This window comes from Camelus dromedarius, chromosome 23 (genome assembly GCF_036321535.1).
Source record: "Camelus dromedarius isolate mCamDro1 chromosome 23, mCamDro1.pat, whole genome shotgun sequence".
In the NCBI taxonomy this organism is placed as follows: domain Eukaryota; kingdom Metazoa; phylum Chordata; class Mammalia; order Artiodactyla; family Camelidae; genus Camelus; species Camelus dromedarius.
In genome coordinates, this window is record NC_087458.1 from 13,382,588 (window position 1) to 13,405,386 (window position 22,799).

At 42.8% G+C, this 22,799-nt stretch overlaps 1 long non-coding RNA gene across 1 annotated transcript; it reads right to left on the minus strand.

Moving 5' to 3' along the window:
- Positions 1–5,845: 5,845 nt before the first annotated feature.
- Positions 5,846–18,541, minus strand: LOC116148089 (uncharacterized). Its single transcript, XR_004131558.2, has 3 exons — positions 18,420–18,541; positions 14,976–15,507; positions 5,846–6,857 (listed from the first exon to the last, which is right to left on the minus strand). It is a non-coding gene; the product is annotated as an uncharacterized LOC116148089 (long non-coding RNA).
- Positions 18,542–22,799: the final 4,258 nt, after the last annotated feature.

Sequence of the window (22,799 nt, forward strand, 5' to 3'; positions counted from 1 at the left end):
ACCTTCAGGGAGAAAAAAAATAACATCTTGAGAGGCTTTCTGGGAAGCTTTCTGTTTGGCCCAGTGGGTAAAATCTTAGGTTAACCCCTTTCCAAGAAATCTTCAGTGGAAATTGATGTCACTCTTCCAAGCTTCTCAAGTTGGGGTGGTGCCTCCACGTCTCATGTCACATGACTCTGTGCAGAGGCTGGACCACACTTACTCCTGTTCACAAGGAAGTTATATGAGGATTGATTCATACCCTCAGATTCACATGATATAGAATATCTTTCCCCTGAATAAATGAAACCTCCTCCAAATATTCTCTATTTCCAGATACTGACAATACGATAGTTTCCATCTTATGAAACTTATCGAGGATTGGAGCTAATTACTAAGCAAAAGTGAACATAAGTATTTTCAGGATCTCATTACATATGAAGCAGCACTGTAAGTTCCACTAGGTTGAAGATGCCGTAAGAATTCATTGTTAAAATATTTGCATAGTCCCTTCAGGCTTATAATGAATTTTTACCTACATTACATTATTTGGGGGTTAATGACCTAGGATGAAGACAAGGTCACTATTAGAAGATAAAAAATCGAAAACTTACAGAAGTTATCTAACTCTCCAGTATTCATCACACTAACAAGTTAGGGAACTGGGCAAGCACTCATTACTTTTCACTTCAGATAGAGTGAGAGACCTTCCCGTTATGAAAAAAAAAAAAAAACAAAGAATTATCAGCCTAAGACAGAAATAGAACCTAGAACTTCAAGGAAATGGGAAACTATTATAGATGTGGAATTAGCACAGATTTTGCTCATCCTCCTTTCTATCACACGTGACCACTGAAATGCTTCTGAGTTTGACTTGTCTGCCCCAGACATCAGCTCATTTCTGTTTTAACAACCATGAGACAACAATTCCCGGCATCAATTATACGTGAATGATCACAGCCTATTGTTACTTAATCTTAGATACTTTGGACCATTTAACCACATTTGACCTTAGTCTTTTTCTAGGACCAGTGTGTGAATTGAAAATAATCTTTAAAATAAGTGAACTGAGGAGGTGAACTTTCTCCTTTGGTCTAGCCAGTAAATGATCGGTAAATGATTAAGACGTCAACGGACAACTAATGTCAGGCTAATGATGAATAAGTGTCTTAAGCATGTGGTTTTTTTTTTAATCACTGGATACTTTTGTGTCCATCTAGAATTGAATTCAAAATAATCTTTGGGTTGATTAATATATAGAGCCTTGTACAAGCTCACCAGAAATCCAGGCTTTACCTAGCAAATCACTCAAAAACTCTATGTGTCTCAGTTTCCTCATACATAGATAAAGTAAATGCTACCTAACTTGAAAAATTTTGTGACAGTTAAGTGAGCTCATGCATATGAAATTGCCAAGCAGAGGAAGAAAAAAAGAAAGTGATCCTAATCATAACGTCATGTAGCTAATCTCAAATCCTTTTTTCTTTTTTTCTGGGAAAATTGAGAATTGGCTCCAAAATTCTAGGCAAGTTTCTCTTGCTATCTACCACTCTTTTCTAACTGCATTGCAATTGAATTCACTATGTAACTTCCTGTCCCTAGTTTGTATTGCTCTATCTACAAACTTTTTAAATAACTTCTGCACCCCTCCCTTGAGGTAGCCTGAGACCTCACAGATCCTTCTCTGTCATTGTCCGAAGTCTGTGAGAGATTATGTTCTCCTCTGTCCTGAACACTTGGTGTTGGTGGATGGTCTTCCCCATACACTTGCCACAGCAGGTTAGATACATTAAGTAGGCAGATCTGATGATATGAATATGTTCCAAGGCATCAGACTTAGTAGAGGTCAAATTGATTGAGAAAACTGTGGAGGGAAAAAAATCTAGGTGAGAAAATTAATTTTAAAAAAAGTATTCAAGGTTTAGCTTCAAGCTTAAGTTAGGGAACCACAAAAAATCAAGAACTCTTAAAACAATTATGTAGTTCATGACACCCCCCCACCCTTGTCCCCTAGGCCCTGATGCACCCACACTGAATCCTCCTGGGAAGAGAGATGGCAGTTGGCCCATCCAATGTAAAATGCATTTCTGGAGAAACCTTAACTTCAAGTCTAATGAGAGTCATGGGACTTCAGAGGGTGATTCCGTCTTCACACCCAACACAAGAACTTTCCTGAATGGATGATGTGATCGAATCAGTTCACCCCAACTCCTCCCTTAACTTATTTGATGTTCTTCTTCCATTCTTCAATCCCCCAAATTCATAAAATTTCACAGAAGAAAAATACTGTTTCCAGCCCTCTGAGCTAAGACCACTAGTGGAGTAAATGCTGGTCTGAGGACAAAGGGCTTTTACCCTAGTCCTTATGTGGACACTTCGGTGTTGCTGTCATTATTAGTGGGTTAATTACCCTCCATGCCCACTCTGCACTTACTTTTCTTCTCACAGGGACACGCCTGCCTGATAGACAATAGGGATTTATTATAGAGCAACCTTATTGAATCACGGTTACATCACAGCCTCTGGAATGATGCTGACCAAGCTCAAGTCTTGGATCCAACACCACGTTGCATTGTGACCCTGGGCAGTTGCTTTACTCAGCCTCAGCTTCTTCATCTGTAACATGGTCCTAGTAAGCATGGTGTTGATAGGATTAACGAAGCTAACACGTGTGAAACACTCAAAACTAACATGTACAAGTAAGCTCTCCTAAATGTTAACCAATGATGTTGTAATTAATATTATCATTTGATAGCTGTTCCTTAGCTACAGGTCTGCTTTGCTCTACAAGCTGACACGTGGTCAGATGGCTGGCTTCAGTGACTACTCCATCTTTGTTCTACCTTACACAAAATCATCCTTTAGATACTCACGTGTACAGTGACTTTTTTTTTCTCCTAGATTTAACACTCTGTCCTGTCTTTACTGATTTTCATTCATTTGCTGGGGGTACTTTTCCAACCCACCAAGCTCTTGTCCTGGGACAGTATGTCAACAAGCTTTCTCACACAAACTGGTCTGTGCTATAAACTTCATCAAGTTCTAGTCCAAGGGTTGGCCAACTTTTTCTGGAAGAGGCCAGATAGTAAGTATTTTAGGCTTTACAGGCCTTCTGGTCTCTGTTTCAGTCACTCAACTCTGCCAGTGTAGAGCAAAAGCAGCCATCAACACTACATACACAAATGACCAAGGCAGGGGTCCAATATAACTGTATTTACAAAAATAGCTGGTGGGCCAGGTATGGCCCTTAGACTATGGTCTGCTGACCCCCTCCTCTTCCATGTCCCAGAAATTAACACTTATTAAACCTACATTGATAGACAATCATCCACGTAACCTTATGGTTTACTCTTTGCCCACCTCATAATTATCTGGCCTGGAATTTTTTTCCAGCTTATTGCAGAGAGATCCATGAAGGAAGAGCTCAAAAGCCTGGCAAAAGTGAAGCTAGGTCATATTTCTCAATGCCAGCCCTATAAACTTATTTTTAAAAAAATACAGACGTCTGCAATCTAGCTTTCTGCGCCCTTGCTTCCCTATAGAAAGCTTGGTTCCAGAAAGACTGGACACAAGACTGATGCCACTTGGAATTCCTTTCTCCAAACTCAAGCCAAATGCCACCTACAATACCAAACTTTCCTAGGCTTCAGGAATGCTGAGACATTTTTTTTTTCATCTCTCTGTCTCCCAGTGACTTGCACCCTTATGAGATATTCAGTGAAAAAAAAATTGAATGAATGTTGCCCCACAGAGAATAAGGTTCATATAGATGGTTACTCGGTACATGGTCGTCTTCCAAAGACTTTGTAAATTCTTTTTTGAGCATCAAACATGTTCAAGGAAACTATATTCAGTAGCTAATAATAATCTATAATGAAAAAGAATATGAAAAAGTATATATATGTATAACTGAATCACTAGACTGTACACCAGACTAACACAGCATTGTAAATCAACTATACTTAAATAAAAAAAAATTTTTTTAAGGAAAAAGAATGTTCAATGGTACTGAGCCTTACCAAAAAAGTTCTATGATGTTCATAGACCTGTTGATGTTTCATTAAAACAGTGATCTTTTTCCAGAGAATTCCATCAATGCAGAATAAACATTTACTGGAAACTTAGGAGATAGATCTGAGTTCTAGTCTCAGCTAGGCTATTTGGCTGGATGACTGTGCGTAAGCTTTTCCCTGCTCTGGGCCTCAGTTTACACATCTGTAAAATTAACTAACTGGACTAACTGTTCCATAGGGTACCTTCTGCATGCTTAACGATGCTTCCTAAAAAGACCAAGCGTGCATCTCTAGTTTAGCGGTCTCTACTCGTCCCTTGTCTTCTCCTGGAGTCCTAGAAGAGCATGAGCACTGGGGCCTGGGCTTTTCCTTCCTCCTCCAGAGTTCAAGTTTCCATCTCAAAATTTTCACCTGGGTGGGAAAGTCTCTCTGGCAACTTCAGTATAAACAGCACAGAGAATTCAGGGGCTGCAAATGCTTGTGGAACATCTTTATGATGTCAGAGACTTGTTCTAAGAAGCGTGCATCTTGCAGACAAGAGTCTCGGGGAGCAGAGTGCCCCTTAGTCCCATCGCTTCATCTCCCTGAGACAGCAGTGCCACACCTGCTGGGAAAGAGGTTAATTGCCCCAGCGCCAACGCAAGAAACTTTGTCAGTTCCTCGTGAGTCGTGGGGACACAGGAGAAGAGAGTTGTAACAGATGAGCAGAGAAACTAAAGAAAAAATACCAGAGGAAAAGGGACACAGAGGAAGTACTAACTGGAGAATACAAAGGATTTAATGGAGCAATGATTTATACCAATGCGCCTTTTTTAGGGACGGCCGATTGAAATCCCACAGAGCTTCAATCTTCCTCCAAATGCATGTGATTTCAGAGACTCCCCGGGGCCCATGCTTCCTCCTGAGAATGGAGAACTCTCAGCACGATGGAGGTTCTGCCACACCTGCTGCTGAGAGAGATGATTTTTCACTGGGACGGACTGGGACAGCCCCACAATAATGTGAAGAAAAGGAAAGCCACTCTTTTAAAGAAGGGGCTTAGCCAGAGAGCCAAGAACAGTCTCAGTGAGAGGTTTCTAAGCTTTACATGTTCCAGGGTTTTCACCTTCCACGGCAGTTGTCAAGGCAACAGAGTAAAGTCATAACCGAAAAGACAAATGTCATCAGCCTCACTGGGTGTCGCCACCTTTACCTGCCAACTGCAGGTGCCAATGGTGCCCTCTCTTGTCCAGCAGCAGCATCCCAGATTTACCCCAGATTCACAGACAGCAGGACGCAGAGAGAGACAGACAGACATCCTATTGTTATCCACATAGGCGGCTTCTTCACAAACCTATAAAAGAATCTGGAACAGTCTCTCAAGCTTGGCATACTTTAAAAAAATATGTTCATTTAGAAGTTGAATAGTTTTATTTATTTTCATGTTTGTAAAGAATAAAGTTATTGAAGGAAATTTCCAATCTTTCCACATATACATAAAATATATACATTTGTGTTAAAGTTATCCACACACGACTTAGAGAATTCCAAAGCGTAATTTGTAAATTAATATAAGGTATCATTTAATTAACAAAAAAAATCTGTTATTTTTAACCATTCTGGCAATTTGCGGTTATGTATCATAGGAAGGAAGCCCTCTGTTTTGAAAAATAACCAGCCAACGAACTTTAGAAAATAGATCCAGTTTTTTTTTTCCCAGAACAGACCTATGGTTCTAAATGTTTTCCTTATTCACAATTTCAGAGGACAAAGTGAACATTCAGATTAAAATGGGCCCAACAACTCCAGGCCATAAAGAAAACAGACAAGCCCCAAGGACATCTGACTGTGGATAAGGAAGAAGTAAATATTCCCTTTGTGGGGACCCGGGATGCAGCTAACCCTCCAGGTAAGAGACGGGCTCTCCCTCGGCAAGGTAGAGTGCACCTGCCCCGTTTGTCCCGGAGATGCTCCATCTCAGCCATAAGATGCACCCTCTCTGTAATCTTTCTGGGTGGGAAAAAGGCTGTGAAAACTTTACAACAAGTCATATGTCGAAAGTGACTGATTTGCTCTAAATTCACCTATCTGCTCTAGAAACATAAACTGGAAATGCCAGAAAAAGGTGTAATTCATTATTTATCCTTGTTCCAATGATAAGGCCCACCCAGATGTGCCAATAGACTGGCTTCCTCTCTCTGCTGACCCATTATCATCTCACTCTGTGCATCATTTTTTGAAAACACCAGTTACCTTCTGTCCAAAATTGAGTTTTTTTTTTTACCTGTCTTATTTCTTCATTGGATGGACTGTTACCTCCCAAAGGGCAGGAAAAATGTCTAAATCATCTTTGCAGTCATTTAGCACGTGGTTTCTTGCAAATGTTAATCATTTAATTTATTCAACAAACTTACACAGCACACATCAGGCTTTGTGTTGTACCAAGTAGATGGACAACCTCAGGCCCCCACCACCTCCTGCAGAGGCAAAGCTTATCCCAGAAAGCCCACCTTATGGACAAGAGAGCCAATCAGAATACCCCAACTCAGTAGGGACCGAACCAAGCATGGCTGGTTCCTTCTCCCAAACTCCACTCAAAGGTTTCCATGCACTTAAACAGATTGTTTTCCCTCTCTTGCTCTTTCTTTCTCTGTCAAAGAGAGAGTTGGATTTAGTGAGCTATAAAGTTCCTTCTGGTTATGCAATAGTTACTGTTAAAACTGAGGAAAATCGTTTACTGGCAAAAAATAGAGCAGTCCATCAAATAGCCACTAGAGTATTTACCGATTACTGACAGAGGGCAGAGTATGAGGGGTCTGCAACTCTTTGGTCATTCCGATGATATGGACGCAAAGCCAGCGGTGTTGATAATAAGCACTCCAGATCCTGTGAAATGAGAGGTTAAGAAAAAGATTGGAAAAAAAAAAAAACCTAAGTTGCACTGAAGTTGGACAATGACATTAATTATTACGCATTAAATAATACAGTGAACTATCAAAAAAAAAAAAAAAGAAGAAGGAAGAAAGAAAAGGATTTGAAAGGCAGTGGGCAACAGGGCAGGTCATGCACAAATCCTAAAAACAAAAGTTCCAAGCCAGAACACAGCTGATTGGAACAAATCAGAGAGAATACGAGTTTGAAATCTCTTTGATTTATGACTTCCTATAGGATATTGAGACATTATTTACAATCGATATGTGTTCCTGTTAGCATCTCACTGGAGCCCCTGATGTGGCCTCACACCGTGGAGGCTGGCCAGCCCACTCCAACAGACAGACTCTCTGTGTCCTATCGGGACAGGCAATGAATCCAGATGTAGCCACAATCTCCCTGAAAATGGTGCTGGTTACTCCCACCCTTGGGTGCCTGACCCAGAGATAGGAATTTACAGGGAGAAGGCAAGTTGGTTGGAAGAAGATAGACTATAACAAGCTTCCTTCTATAATTCTCATTTGCAATCTCTTGCACCTACTGCCTTTCTGTAATTCACCTTCTTTAAAGAATCAAATGGAGTATCTTTGGGTCATTTGGACACTCACTATAAAATTTCCTAAACGGATTTCTCCTAATGCTGATGCAGATGGAATGCCAGGAAAGAGAAAAACTAATCTAGACTGGCATCTTATCACTCAACATTATATACCTTATATCATGCTCAATGATACGGGAAATATAAATATGAGAGTATAAAACATTAAATATTGGGGGGGTATATAAAACGTAAAATGTTTACGTGAATAAAATATAAAATAGGAGCTCTCTTGTTTTCAAGAAGCCCCCTCTTGTTGGGGCCGGGGGAAGATATTCTTTCCTGAGAAATTTACAAAGCTGTCATATTTCTCTTCTTCCATTCAGTCCATTGAATATGCCATGTACCCTCTCACCCCCAGTATTTTGAACATGCCTCCCAATGCCTGCATCACTATTACCATAAACATTCCCCTCCCCTCAAAAAAAAAAAATGACTCGTACCAGGCAGCCCTTTACCTTACTAAGCCCTACCTTTCCTATAAATCTCAACTTAAATATTAGTTTTTCCAAGAGACTCTTCCTGAGGCCCTAGACTAGGTGAGATTCCCCTAAAATGTGTTATCAGAGTACCCTGTACCTCCTCTGGTGTAATACCCATCACACTTGACTAGAATTACTTGTTTGATGGTCTATTGTGTCAACTAGACTGTAAGTCCTGTAAGAAAAAGAGGACCATGTCTGTCTTGGTCATGATGATCCGGTAGACTTGCCATCTGTGTCCTCTGGTACAGTTTATAAATCCAGACACAGACATAGCCATGTATCTGTCTGATAGCCTTCTCAGACATCCTGTTCCTAGAGGGCCGACCCAGAGTTCTGATCTTGTGGGGAGAAGGCAGTTGGCTAGGAAGAGGATTTTATGCATGACAAGTAATCAACGGAGTCCCAAGCAAGAAGGAGGTGTGCAGTACCCATTTACTGCAGAATCACTGTAACTAAGAATAAACCAAAGAATGAAATGATTACAGAATGATCAGTGCTTATCAGAGAAGTGACTATAAATGCAGTCGCAATCAGTGAACGAAAAATGACACTGCTCTTGTCATTTGATTTAGCCTAGCTCAGTGGGAAGGTATAGTTCTAGTGGTAGGGTGCATGTTTAACAGGCATGAAGTCCTTGCTTCAATTCCCAGTACAACCATTAAAATAAATAAATAAAGCTAATTACCCTTCCCCACCAAAAAATTTTTAAAAATTAAAATGCAAGCTTAGTTCAGTGTCTGGAAACATAGGCGTTAACTACTTTTTGAGACTTGAATATCTTTCCCTCAACAAACATCCATAATTTTTTTTTTATTCCTCTTGTTACTCATATTGGAGACAAATCCATTCCTGAGTCTGCATCATCAGATAAGGTACCACCTCAGCCTGCTCACTGTCTGTCTCTAGTGTGCGTAATGCAAGGCAGAAGGTAAAAACTAAGTGAAGAACGTGTCTGCATTTGGTCAACAGCACAGGCTCATAGCGTCTCTCTAAGGAACAGGCTAAAATGAAGAGGGAGTGAAAAACAGCCTGATCACTACTGTAAATTAGGTGAAGTAAGACATCCTTCTGTTGGAAGTCTTTGTGGCTGCGGTTTTGAGAAGGAGACAGTGGTCAACATCAGTGAATCACAATCCATCAGGCAGCTGCTATTTAAATGCTTTCGTCTGTGGTGCAGGAGCCCCCATTCCAGCTTCTCCAGCCTGCTGGCTTGGATGGGCCCTGGTCATTGACCTGATAACTTCCGAATGGCTCTCAGAGCTCCCGCTTTCAACCCATTATTCATCCCGCAAATATTCGTTGAGTTTCTATTATGTGCCAGATACTGGGGATTCCGTGGTCAACAGAACAAACCATAATTGCTGTCTTCATGAAATGTACAACCTAGTGAATGGCACAGATCAGATCATAAAATAATGTTGCTGGTCATAAATGCAGAATTACAGATTGTGATGAATGCCAGGAAGAAAAGGTACAATGTGTTAGGGGAGATTGTAATGAAGAAGTGTTTTAAATCAAGGGGTGATAGAAACCTTCTCTAAGGAACTAGGAGCCTAAGGGAATGGATGTGTTTAGCCAGTAAAAGACAGGGGCCTTATCTCCAAGCTTGTGGGAAAGCCCTGAAGTGGAAAAAGCTCAGCACACGCACATTTGGAGACATGGCAGAAAACCAGTGTGGACAGAACATCTGAAGAGAGGGTACAAGAGAAGCTTGAGGGGTGGGCAGAGAGCTGATCTCATAACGCTTTGCAGGCTGGGTTAAAACGTGGGCTTTCTCCATGAAAATGTTTAGCAGTGGACTGAGGTGATCTGAAGACCCCTCCAGCTGGATTGGAGGAAAGGTGGGAGAGGATGAAGGAACTCAGTCTGGAGGCTGCTACTGGAGATCAGGTGAGACACCTGCCAGTGACTGAACCCAGGCGGTGGCCATAGAGGCAGAAAGAAGTGGAACAACTGAAGGTATACTTGGAGGTCGAATTGCCGGGACCTCTTTCTCCATCGAACTCCCCCGAGTGGCTGGGTCTCCTCAAACAATACGTGCCGATGTTCAGACTGCTGGTAAGACTGTCGACTTAGCAGCCCAGCTCTGCCTCTGCCACGGTCTGGTTATTTTGGTCACACAGACGTGGCTTTAATAATAGTCTCATCCTCTCTATAGACTCAGTGCCAAGTCTGGTTTACGTTGGGCCAGATTTTTTCATTCTACTCAGCTCTGTGGGAGAACTTGCCCCCCCCCAATCACCAGGAGCAACATAGAGAGAGAGAACCTGGTCATATACCTATAAAATTGGGGTTGGAGCGACATGAGACAATATAGCAGGAGTTGTTAGAACAAGAATTTCATGGTTTGGATTCCAACTAATTCGTAGAACTCTCTTCCCCAACAGAGGGAGTTGGCCGAGATGCTGAAGTTAGCAAATTGCCTGCTTCATGCAGGCACCATGTCCATTTCAGCATGTTTTCTATGGATTTTCTCTCACGTCATCTATTAATTACCTAATTACATTGTCTAATTATGGGATTCTTCATGTATTTATACTGATTACGTAATTGGGAGCAATTACACTAATTAGGTTAATGACACAGGATAACAGACTACAAATTGCTTTAAAGGGACACTGTGAAGGCTGAGAGGCCAAAAACCCTTTGGAGGCAGGTCAGGATCTGTCTGTTAGCAGCTCAGAGCTTCTCTGTCCCCCATCCTCATCTTCACCTTCAGATCCACTCTACAGAACAGTGTGGGGGAACTAGCAAAACTCTTCCCTAAGACCAGGAGACCTAGGACAAAGCAGTGAAGCAGGAATAGTCTGCAGGTCACTCCCAGACCCACCCTTGTGGTAGACAGAATAATATGTCTCCTCAAAAAGATGTCTATCCCTCATACCCAGAACCTGTGACTTTCTTATCTTACATAGAGAAAGGGACTTTGCAGACATGATTAAGGGTAATGACCTTGAGATGGGGAGACGATCCTGAATTACCCAGGTGGGCCCAATCTAATCATATGAGTCCTTAAAAAATGGGGAAACTTTCCCAGCTGGATGGCAGAGATGAGACCATGGAATACAGAAAAGTCGGTTGGAAGATGGCAGCAAGAGAAGGATCCAACACCCCATTTCTGGTTTGGAGAAGCTGAGCAGTTTTGGTCCATGTACAAGAACCAGAGAGAGGCCTCTAGGAGTTAAGGGCAGCCCCAGCTGACAGCCGGCAAGGAAATGGGGACCTCAGTCCTACAGCCCAGGAACTGAATTCTGCCACCTGAATGAGCAAGGAGATGGATTCTACGCTGGAGCCGACGGAAAAGAATGTAGCCCAACTGAACCCTAATTTTAGCCTGGTGACATCTGTGTGGACCTTCTGACCTATAGAACTATAATATAGCAAGTCTGTAATAATTTGTTATAGCAGCAATGGAAAACTAACAAACTTCCTCATTCTCTTCCCCTTTCCTCCCCCCACTTCCTTTAGGATCCCCCTTGCCTTGCATATTCTCTCATCTGCTCTCTCTCTTATCAAAGCCTGTTTTCAAGAAAACATCTGATAGAATCTTGTCCCCTAAGACAAACATAGATCAGTGTCATCTCTCCCAATGGCAAGTGCATTTTCAGTTTTAGCCCTCATTGTGGAATAACAGATTTTGTCCGTAAAAGCAGAGTGAAAACCTCATCCTCGGAGTCAGATCAGTGGTGTTTCAAATCCCAGCTCAGCCAACTTACTTGCTCTGTGACCGTGGTGAATGGGGACGCTGCACAACCTGAGCTTTAGTTTCCTTACAGTGAAGCAGGAGTGATGGCATATCCTTCATACGGTGGCTACAAACATATGATGGGGTTATGCACATCAAGTGCATGCATGTGTCTGACATATAGAACAATATCTGACCCACAGACCACGTTCAAATGTATTTCCTTTTCTCTGAAAAGAAACTGAGCCATCAGTGATCAACATGGAGAAGTCATAAGAGAGCAGAACTTCCCTATAGCTAAGAAACCCGGAGATTCTATAAGACAAAATAAAATGCTACGTGATTGATTTCATATCACCTGAGAACCCACAGCAGGTCTAAAAGATGTAGAATCATCACCTAAGTGAAGCTGGGCAGTGGAAGCCACGCAGAAGTATTTGCTACCCTGGCCTTCTTCAGACTGAACAAGGAAGGAGTGTGGGTGGAGACAACGAGGTGGGCTAGCCTCCTCCCGCTTCTGCCCATTGCAACACAAAAGGAAAAGACAGCTCAGCACCTAGATTTCTATCGATGACTCCCAGCCATTTTTAAAATGTATGACCCTAAGCAGTCCCTGAGAATGGCTTGGATGCTGGATGCTGGCAGAGAGAAGGGTAAAAAAAATGTGCAGAAAGATAATAATAATAGTAGTAGCTAACGCTTATGTAACATCTACTCTATTAAAGCAATAATCTAAGCATTTTGTGTATATTCAATCATGTAGTCCTCCCAACATCCTTTGTGGAACTGAGGACACCCTTCTTATCGGTGTTTACAGTTGAGGAAACGAGAACACAAAGAAATACTGTAGTTCTCTCCCAGTTATCGGCAGTCAGAGGGCAGAGCTGAGATTTGCACGGGGATTGGCTGGCTCATTGGCAGTATGCCTTACCCTGCTGCTAGAGGTTGGGGTCCAGCGTCACCAAGAGGAGACTTTTGGCTGAGATTTTCCAGTTCATAGCAGAGCCATTAGAGTGTTCTTCACAGTAAGGTTGACTTAATGAGCTTTGTTTAAATTTGGTCCAGATTAGGATGGGAGCAACATCCTTGGAGTGAGACTGATCTAGTTCAGAATCCCATATCCATTATGTCCTAGCTGTATGGTCTTAGAGAGACTGCATAACCTGAGTCCTTACTGATAAACATGAATAATGATGTCTTAAAGGTGAAGAGAGATTCTGATTCTCACATAGCCTCATAAAAAAAACTTATTTAAGCCATTAAGTATTGCCCATGGCAACTGGGCTTCATGGTACAATTTGAAGACAAGCAATCTTCCATCTCCCACAAAATATTAACCCGTATTTGATGTCTTATCTGAAGTTCAGATCTGAGTCAGGATATTGGCCCCGTGTTAAAATACGTAGACTTCTGGAGTAGCTGTACCCCATCCACTTGTTAGTTATTGACACCATAATATGAATTAGCTGATAAACATCATTTTTAAGGTGGTAGTAATCCAAGTCTGAAAACGAGGATAGTAAAGGTACTGAGGTCTGTCTATTTTGCTGGTTTATGCTAAGGAATGATTATGAACTAATGCATGTGAAAACAACTAAGAGAAAAGGGCTATCTCATTTCAATTCCAACAAAACTTATGGGGCACCTCCTGTTTGCCAAGGGCATGGAAAGAATTGCTACTGAGCCAAATAGGTGCTCTTTGAGGTCTTTTTTTAAAGTGTTAATCTAAGAAAATGGAGAGTAAAATATTAAAATGTAGAATAAGAAATAACCCATCTCACATCACGTCAGTGATGGAGATGGAGACATATCTCCATCATTGGACGTGCCCCAACGTTTTGTAATTATCAAGTTCAATTTCATTTCCCTCTGACCATTTCCATTGCTTCTTGACAGCAAGCTCTATGTCCTGTTTATCTTCCCAGTATATAGTAAATCGCTCGGCGCACCATAGGTGCTCGGTAAGTAGTCACTGAGTAAATGAATGAATAAATGTAGGAACAAAAGGCCCAATGGAATTTCTCACTAGAAATTTAGCTGTAATCTTTATACAGTTCCCAGACACCAGGACTGTGAGTGCCTCCACCCTAGTCTTTCTGATGCTTTCATTTCCAGGGTGGCTGAGCAGCCCTCCCCCATACCTGGCTTTATCACCACATCTATCTCAGCCAGGAGCCGCCCTCCTTTCTCCTCTTTGGCAGAGTGGCCCTTTGGGCAGCATTCCTGTGCTTCTTCCTGGCGTCAGAGCTCAGACGCTGGTGAAATCACTTACCCGCTGCTTCAGTAGCTCTGGCTGCTACCTGAGACCCCGCACATAGCATCGCCTAGCAGTTATTGATCTCCCGTTTCAGGACTGAGCAGAACGATTTCACTTTCAACTGACTAATTGTGTAGAGAAAGGGCTTTAAAACCAGAAAGGAAAAAGCCATTAAATTCTCTAAGACAAAACCGAGGTCACCCTGCTAAGTACTACCCCCATACAGATGTGCTATTAAAACAGATGTTCATGCAGACAAGCCTAAACTGTTAACAAGATTGCCATCTCCCTGAGGATGCCTTGTTTTGCAGATGACTTCCTAGGTTTTGGGGGGCTTTGGGGGGGAATGGGGGAAGGGAATCCTGTATCCCTATGAGGCAAACAATTCCATCCATTTCGTCCACTCCTGTGTCTGTCTGTCACAGAGCTGGAGTACATGGACATAGCCAGTGTCCCAAACAAGGAAGAGATTTAAGCACCATCCAGTTACACTATGTGGACTCATACAAGTTTAAGGGTAGAAGGATTATCTAGGCCACAGCTTTTCAGACTATATTCCTTGGAGTCTTAGAGTTCTGAGAAGCTGCTTTAAAGGCTTTCAGGGTGGGAGAGGGGTGGGGGAGAGTTGCAGCAGAGTTGGTGGGTTTCTGGTTTTCTATCTATCTTTCACTCATCCCCCCTTCCACCATGATTGATCTGTTACGTATGAATAATAAGATTGCATTTGGGGGAAAAAAAAAAAGAATTTCCTTGCTAAAAAATATTTTAAGCTATGGATGCAGGCAGCATAGCATGGTGATTATAAAGGTAGACCTTACCATGAGACTGGCTGGGTTTCAATCCAACTTTCGTCGCGTATTGGCTGTGGGACCGTGCCACGCCATCCACTTGTTCCCCTGATGAGATCCCTTCCCTCCTGGACAAGAACTTTGCTCCCACCACTATTTTTTCTCTCTTCTATTTCTCGATTTTTTTTTAACTGAATTATTTCATCAACATGAAAACATCTTTAAAAAAAAAAAAAAGGGTCTTTGGATCCCCTACCTACCTCTTGCTGCTATCTCTCCTTTCTTCTCGTCTCCAAAACTCTTCAAAAGGATTGTCCATCTTACTCTCTCCACTTCCTTCGGCCCCATATCTCTTGAACCACTCCACAAAAACTGCTTTCACCGAAGTCTCTGACCTCGTGCTTCAGTTTGGTTGGGCAATTCCAAGTCTACTTTGTTCACCCTATTGGTAGCAACTGACACAGTTCAGCAGGACACGTTTTTTTGAAAAATTGGCTTCCCTTGGCTTCCACAACACCACGTTTTCCTCTGCACTTCTTACCGCACAGACTGCTCCTTTCAGTCCCCTGCACAGGCTCCTCCTCAGTTCTGATACCCCGGCCTTCGCAAGTTGCCTTCTTGTCTTCCAGCTCACAGTTTGGTTCTTCCCACCCGGCCTGGGTCTTTGTGACCTCAAGGTAAATGTCTTGCAACGTGGCCTCAAGACTCCTCTCACCTGACTTGCTCTCTCAGGCCACCTAGGGTTTTCCGGGAGTGTTTCAGCCTTGCAATACCGATTGCCATACCTAATAACTTTTAAAAAATATAAACTGATTATTTTGACATCATGACGATCTCGACAACTTTAATGGTGACATCTGTCGATTTAATGGTGTGTATACATCTGTGAATTTTCTTGCCAGTTCAGAGTACGTGGGCAAGATGAAGATGTCTGAGGCTAAGAGACAGTCTTTGGCCATTAGAACAGAGCAAGTCAACTAACAGCACTAAAGGAAGCAGAATTGTCATAGTACTTTATAACAAGTACTGGAGCCAGGAGGCCAAATTCAAACTCAGATCCAAATTCAGTTCCCTTGAAAAATCTTACTCAAATGTGTTCCTCTACCTTTTGGGCATATGTGAATTTTTACCTCCACATTGCCACTGAAAGCCTTTCAGGGAAGAACTCAAGTTTGGCCAGTCAATTCAAGTTAATGACTTTTATTGAAACCCAGGACTCTAGCTAGCAGTTGTTAAATTAGAAAACAGTAACAAAGAGGGAAAAAAAAAAAAAAGCAAGTATCTGGAAGAACTTGTAGCATTACAATAATATAAAGCAAAAGAAATTTTCACTTCTCAACTGAAGCATTTTGAGGATGAAATCATTGAACTTCACAAACCTTACCTTGATAGAACTGTATCTTCTAGCACACCTCCCGGCAGCTGTGAGTTACTATTATTTCCACCATAATGAAAGAAATTGAGGTGTCTTACAGAGGTAAGGTGTCTAACTCACAGCCACATGGAAAATTGGGTCAACTTAGAGTCAGAATCCCAGCCAACTAATCTGTGGTTATGGAATCAATCTGCCAAATGATGCAGGACGCAATTGAGTAAATGCCTATGCAGATGGCATTGTGCATTTAGTAGGCACTCAATAAATTTCATGGAATGAGTAAAAAAAAAAAAACACAAAACAAATAAAAGTTCTACTGTGACTCCCAATCAAAACATGCCACACACAGGCCCTAGAGAAAGAGGATTTAGAACCAGCATACACAGGAAAAGCCTAGAGGGTCACGGTCTGTATCTAATGTCAGCTCTGTTTCCTTTCCTGAGGACAGGATCAGATTGCCCATCAATGCCGCGGATGCCTCTCTGCCCAGCTGTTGAGTGACACACGACGAGACGGACATGCGCTTTCCTTATGGCATGCGAAGGGTTGGCTGCCTCTACTCCGAATTACCAGGAAGTAGGGGAAAGTTCACAGACCACCAGGAGAAGCACATTTTTTTAAACTTAGGTTCTATTAACATGCTGTGTCTTTCTTTAGAATGATGAGTCTGGTGTTTTGCTATGTTTTAATAAGTGCCTTAAACTATATGATTGTTAGTATCAGTTATGCAAAAAAATAATAAGTTCCTTGAGAAACAGACAGGTAAAAATACATCCTGTGTGAATTTCTCCTGGGGGTCTTTGGTGGTGGCACAAGCCAGCTACCCATAAACACCCTTTGGCCACATCACTGAACTTGGGGCCACACAGTGACATCTTTAATGTCATATTTCAACATTTTGACTTTTTTTTTCATTTTGACATATTTTGAATATATGGTGGTACATTGGGGAACCTATATTTTTCTCCTCTTTTCACACACAGAGTGGTCCCTTGCAAATTCCATCTCATACTGTGGAACCATGGTGATTTCTTCAACCAGGCTTGGGGTGGTTAATCAGAAATAATTTCCCTTGAAGAGCAAATTACCTCATGTTGTGGTTGGATGATCATCACAACCTAAAATAAAAGATGGTGTAGATAACCCTCCAGAAAATTAAAGAAAGGTCAATAAAACCGTAGGGAGAAGGGCATTCTGCTGGTGCTCCCCTACTTTTGAGTCTTCCCAGAAACTTTTGAGTCTCCCTGCTCATCACCTGTGTTCTGGGGAACATTTTATAAAGAAAATTTCTCATTAGCCTAACTTGGGAGCCACGTGGTAACACACAGCCCCCCCCCCTTAATTTAGCGATTAGCGAAAAGGTTTTGTTTGATTGGGTGCTTTGTTTGGAGATTTATGGGGGCTTTTATATCTGTTTTTATAGTTTCATAGTCAAACTAATTGCTGTCAATGATTTAGGAGGTATTGGGCTGGGGGTGGTGGGAACCATCAAGCCAGCATCCGAAGACAGAAACACCCGTGTGGGCAGTTTGAGAGTGTGAGCGAAGCAGGCAGACTTTTTGCAAAATAACAGTGGCATTTTCCATGGTTATTCAGCATTGTGTGCCCTCCTCAAATCTAGTTTAGTGAAGATTAATTTGGTGGGGATTTACCAGTTCTTTAAAGAAAACCGTAATAATTTCAGAAATGTGCTGCCTTCCGGGTCTCTCCCAGTGGCGTTAGTGCTTGGAGTCTGTCCTTCAGGAGAATGGGCAGCCGAGGAAGGGCGGAGGAGCCCGGCTGAAGGACGCGGTGAACCCTGGCACAGATGGCTGAAGTCCGAGTGGAGAGCCGGCCTATTTTTAATCGAGCGGTTAGGATCTGAGGAATCTATGACCCCGCTTCTATTCGTGGCAATGAACAGCATCAGAGAAAGAGTGTCTGAGAATTCGCTGCCCTGCTCCTGTTACAGCCGCACACCAAAGGGGGGGGGGGGGGGGGCTGGTGTGTCGGGCCCCCAGCTCCGCGGTTCCCTATTCCGTGATCACCTTTTCTGCACGAGACTCGCTCTCTCCAAGCCTCAGTGATTTAAAAAAAAACAAAAACAAAAAAACGGCTCAAAGGCACAGAGCCGCTGTGAGGAGTAGGTGAGATCATGTGAATGGCAAGGCTTTGTCAAACCACAAAGTGGAAGGAAATGGAAGAGAGGACGAAGGGGAAGAGACGGCTTAGAATCGCTCTCCCGAAAAGTCACCCTTTCCTGCAACCTGCCCGCCTTCCCACTGGGGCTGGTACACAACCAGCCCTGAAGGGCATTTGCTCTGCCTTCAAGATCGAGCTGGTCACTTACCGAGCCGAGGATGACGCTTGCCCATTTTGTCAGGGCCCAGAGGGGGGACATATTCATTCCTCTGTTCGGCTCATCCTGATGTGGAGTTTGCCTCCTCTGAGGGAGGGTCAGCCTTCTCCGGAGGTGAGCTCATGGGCTGCGTGGCCCCGGAGCGCGATCGCTGGGGCCTCACGGGGGCGCTGTAGAGTCAAAGCTGCGTCCACTCCCAGGAGGAGAAACGGTTGAGACCCTGACCTACTGGGAAAGCTTCCAGCAATGCTAATGGCATCGGATCCTTGTGCTTCCCTGCTGTTTCTATCACAGTTGCAGTCTCTTGGCAGCTCCAACAACCCTGCCTTGTGAAAAATAGCCACCCAGTCCCACTCACGAGGTAGACTCTATTACTGAGAACTAGTGTCAGGCTGCAGTGAAGGCACCTGAGAAAACATCTGAGTTCCGTGTTCTCCAAGCACATGCGTGGAGACACAGCAGAGAAATTAATAGGTGCTGGTGAACGATCTCCTGGTCCTTGCTTTCTGTTTGTAAATTAAAGAAACAGCCTCTAAAATCCTTGAGGAGAGGCCTGCTGTAAATACAGAGCGTTTTTATTATTATATCACTGCCAACAGTGTTACCACTTTCTTCTCGTCCATACGTGCAACCCCACACACAGAATAAGGCTATTTGCTAAATCGGATGCCACTGCTGGTGACAGCCTAGGGAAAGAAGCTGGGCAGAATGCAGACAGACAGTTTCGTAAATTTGATTTCTAATTTTATGTATTTATCTCTCTTCCAGAAAAGAGGGAGAGAGGGAATACTCAGGGCCATGAAATCATTAAAACCAATTCCCTTTCTCTCCCGGGCTCCCCCGCCCAGCCCACTTTCCCTGAGTATGTGTGTGAAACAATCTGTGCAGCTACAGAGCCATCCGATGGTATCGATCCAGGTGTGGAAATTGGTATTGACTGCCGCTGCTGCTCCGTGCACTTCCCCGGCTTTTAAAGATACAGCGCAGAGGTGATTTCACTTTGTACATGACATAGCTCTTGGAGACATTTGCTGAAACAAACTAAATAATACAAATTTAAAATCACGTTTCTTATCTTGCTCCCCTCCTTAAAGCAAATGGAGCCCAAAGAGCTTCCAAACAGATGGTGATTAAAAAAAAGGAAATGCCATGCCCCTTTCTAAGGAGAGAGAGGGGCAATTTGTGTGCACTTTGGTTTCATCCTGACCACTGGGAAATGTCTTAGTTCAGCCCCAGTGTTGTTAAAATCTTTGGAGGATCTGGAACCTTCATGGGAAGCCCCGTCCACTCCTCAGAGATGCTGCCCTAAAAAATTGCCACAAACTTTGTGGTGTAAAACAACACAAATCTATTATCTTACAGCCCTGAAGGTCAGACGTCCATCAGGGTCCTGCTGGGCTAAAACTCAAGTGTCAGCCGTCTTTGTCCCTTTCCAGATAATCTAGAGGAGAAGCCATTTCCTGCTCGTGCAGGTTGTTGGCAGACGTTAGTTCTTTGCGGTTGTAGGACTGAGGCCCCAGCTTTGAGAAGCCACTCACATTCCTTATCTTGTGACCTCTTTCTGTGTCTTCAAAGCCAGCAGCAGTTAACAGGTCAAATCCTTCCCATTTGGTATCACTCTTCTGCCTACCGCTTCCATTCTAAAGGGCTCATGTGATTAGATTGGGTTGACTAGAAAAACCCAGAATAACCTCCTTTGATCACAACTCTTCGCTTTGAGTGGGCCTTCAGAGTCCCCTTTGCCATGCAGGGTAACATATTCACAGGTTCTGGGAATTATTAGGACACGGGCATACTTAGAGAGCCATCACTCTGTACAGATGCCATGGGTCTATGCGCCTCTCAGTGTCTGTTTCAGGAGAGTCTAGCAGAAATTAAAAAGAAAACAGCTAGCATTTGATTTTTAATGATGGACAACAACATTACTCCTGCCTCATGAGTGAGAATCCCCAGGGTGGGTGTGCACTCACACAGTAGATAGAACCTCCCAGCCACAGAGTACCACGTTCTGATATCCAACCTGTCTCAAAAAGGATAAACTGTTGGAAAAAAGAATTACTGTGTCTACTGAGTAGGGTGCTAGCTAGACCCTTGGAATACCAAAATAAACACAGCATAATCTAGGTTTTCCAGAATCTCACAGTGTAGAGGCGAGATAAACATGGGGCAGGCAACTACAACACAAGGTAAACAGTCCTGCCGTGGTGGTCGGTATAAGACAGCCAGAGACCACAGCAACTAGCGGTGCTAACAGGTGTGGCTGCCTCCCAGCACCTCCTTCAGGGGCCGACACCTCCAGCTCTATTTTAAAACGAGAATTAAAAACGAGGGCATCTGTTGCTCAGCCTCAGGGTGGCAGATGGGAGCATCAAGAGCCCCAGTTGCGCCCTTGCTCACATGCTGAGCACTGCTCCCCTCGAAACGCCAGGCACCCTGAGATTTTCCACCTGCCTGTGTCTATTTCGATACTCCAGAAATCTTCCTCTCTGTGTTCTTTAGGGCACTATGATGCTGTGCCCTGTGCTCTCCGATAATCCCAGCCCAGGGCAAGTCTGTTTCCCTCTTGCCTATGCCCACAGACAAATTCATCATCTGTTTGCAGCCCACTGCAGGGTAAGGGCCCCTTGGCTGAGAGTCTTCTGTCAGCCCGAATGGCTAATTGAGACCTCCCGTGTGCTGAGCTGGTGCAGATGGCCATGAATGCAACCCTGTTAGACGAGGAGAGAAGGCAAGGCATCATGAATATTTAATCAGGTTAAAGTAAATATTAATGAAACAATTGTACCTTTAAACGGTTAAATTGCTTTCCATGCTCCAGTCCGTTTTTATTTCATCATGGTGCACGTCTACACACGCGCACACACGCACACGCACATACACACGCACAAATTCTACATTTTTCATCTGTGCTAGTGATTTCTAATTTGATCTTTTTAATGCAAGAATCCCCCTTATGCTAAATATAAGCCTTCCTGAATTCATTCCTAAAGTTGAAAAGGCGTGATTCTGCCCTGAAATATGTAGTTTGCAACTTGCCGGAATCCCAATGACACGCCTCAGTCTTGTCTACCCTGATTTCATGGCACAAAGCCATGCATGCCGTCGGGAGGCAGGAAACCTTAACTCGAGCTCATGTGTGGTAATTGCTTTATTCTGCATGAACTCGTCCTAACCACCCCACCCCAAATAAGAGAGAAGCTTAAGTTTGCAATTTTAATGACCACATTATTTAGACCTCTGCTATTATCATGTAAGCTGCCTAGGATTTCTTCAAACATATATGTCTTCCTTTAATTATATTCCTCCATGTTAATTTTCAACAAGAGAGCAAAGAGTTTTCTACTCTTATTTTCTATCTCCTTTGGCACTGACTTTCCCTCTTAACATTTTGGAAAGTTTATTCAGTCCAAATTGCATCTTCTTAGACTTTCTTTGTCTGCTCTTCACCTTCTGTTTCCCATTGTAGAATTTAGTCTTCCTTCTTTAATGTTCTCTCTTTTGCCTGAAACTACTCCTTCATTTAGTAATTCATCTTTTAATTACTGCATCTCAGATAGAGCCCTTTTGTGCCTCTTTGTTTGGTCTCTTACGTGGAATGGAATGACCTCCCCCTTCACGTTACTGAGATGCCCAAGAATCTCTCATCCTGTTTCTGACTGTAACCTCTCCCCTCCCTCTCCATCACTGACCATCACAGGAGTCTCTCCCTTTTAAATGCATTACTCCTTCACCTACAAATATTTCCCTACTTTCCTTTCCATAATCAAGAGACTTAATGGTCTTCCAACCATTTTTCTATCCATTCCTTCCAGCTATTGTGCTATTGCCCAGCCCCTGTCCTCCAGCCATGCTAGAATAATTGAATTATAGAGGTGAAAGGATTCTTTTCCACTGGCAAATCCAATCTATTCTAAGGCCAATGTCTAACGAATCTTTGAATCTTCTCTGCAAACAAGGAATTTTCTCTGAATTCCATAATCACATTTTATAGGCCATCCAAGTTTTACATCAATCTTGTTATCACAATGTCATATATATATATATATATATATATATATATATATATATATATCATATGTACATATACATGTATGTACATATAGGAATATAAATGCACACACAGATCCCTATATAATACACATACACATATATATTTAATATATATTATATGTATAATATGCATGTATAATAAAACAGCTACTCCAATTTGAGCCCTTCTGAGCATTCTAGGAAGGAAAAGTTGTTGCAGTCATTCATGTATTTAAGAGCAGCATTCTAGAAGAAGGGAAGATATGGGGGAAAGCTTCTAGCTTGCTTTCCCATTTTTGCAACAAAAGCAGAAGCCTTTGTCACAACATCCCTCACTTTGTC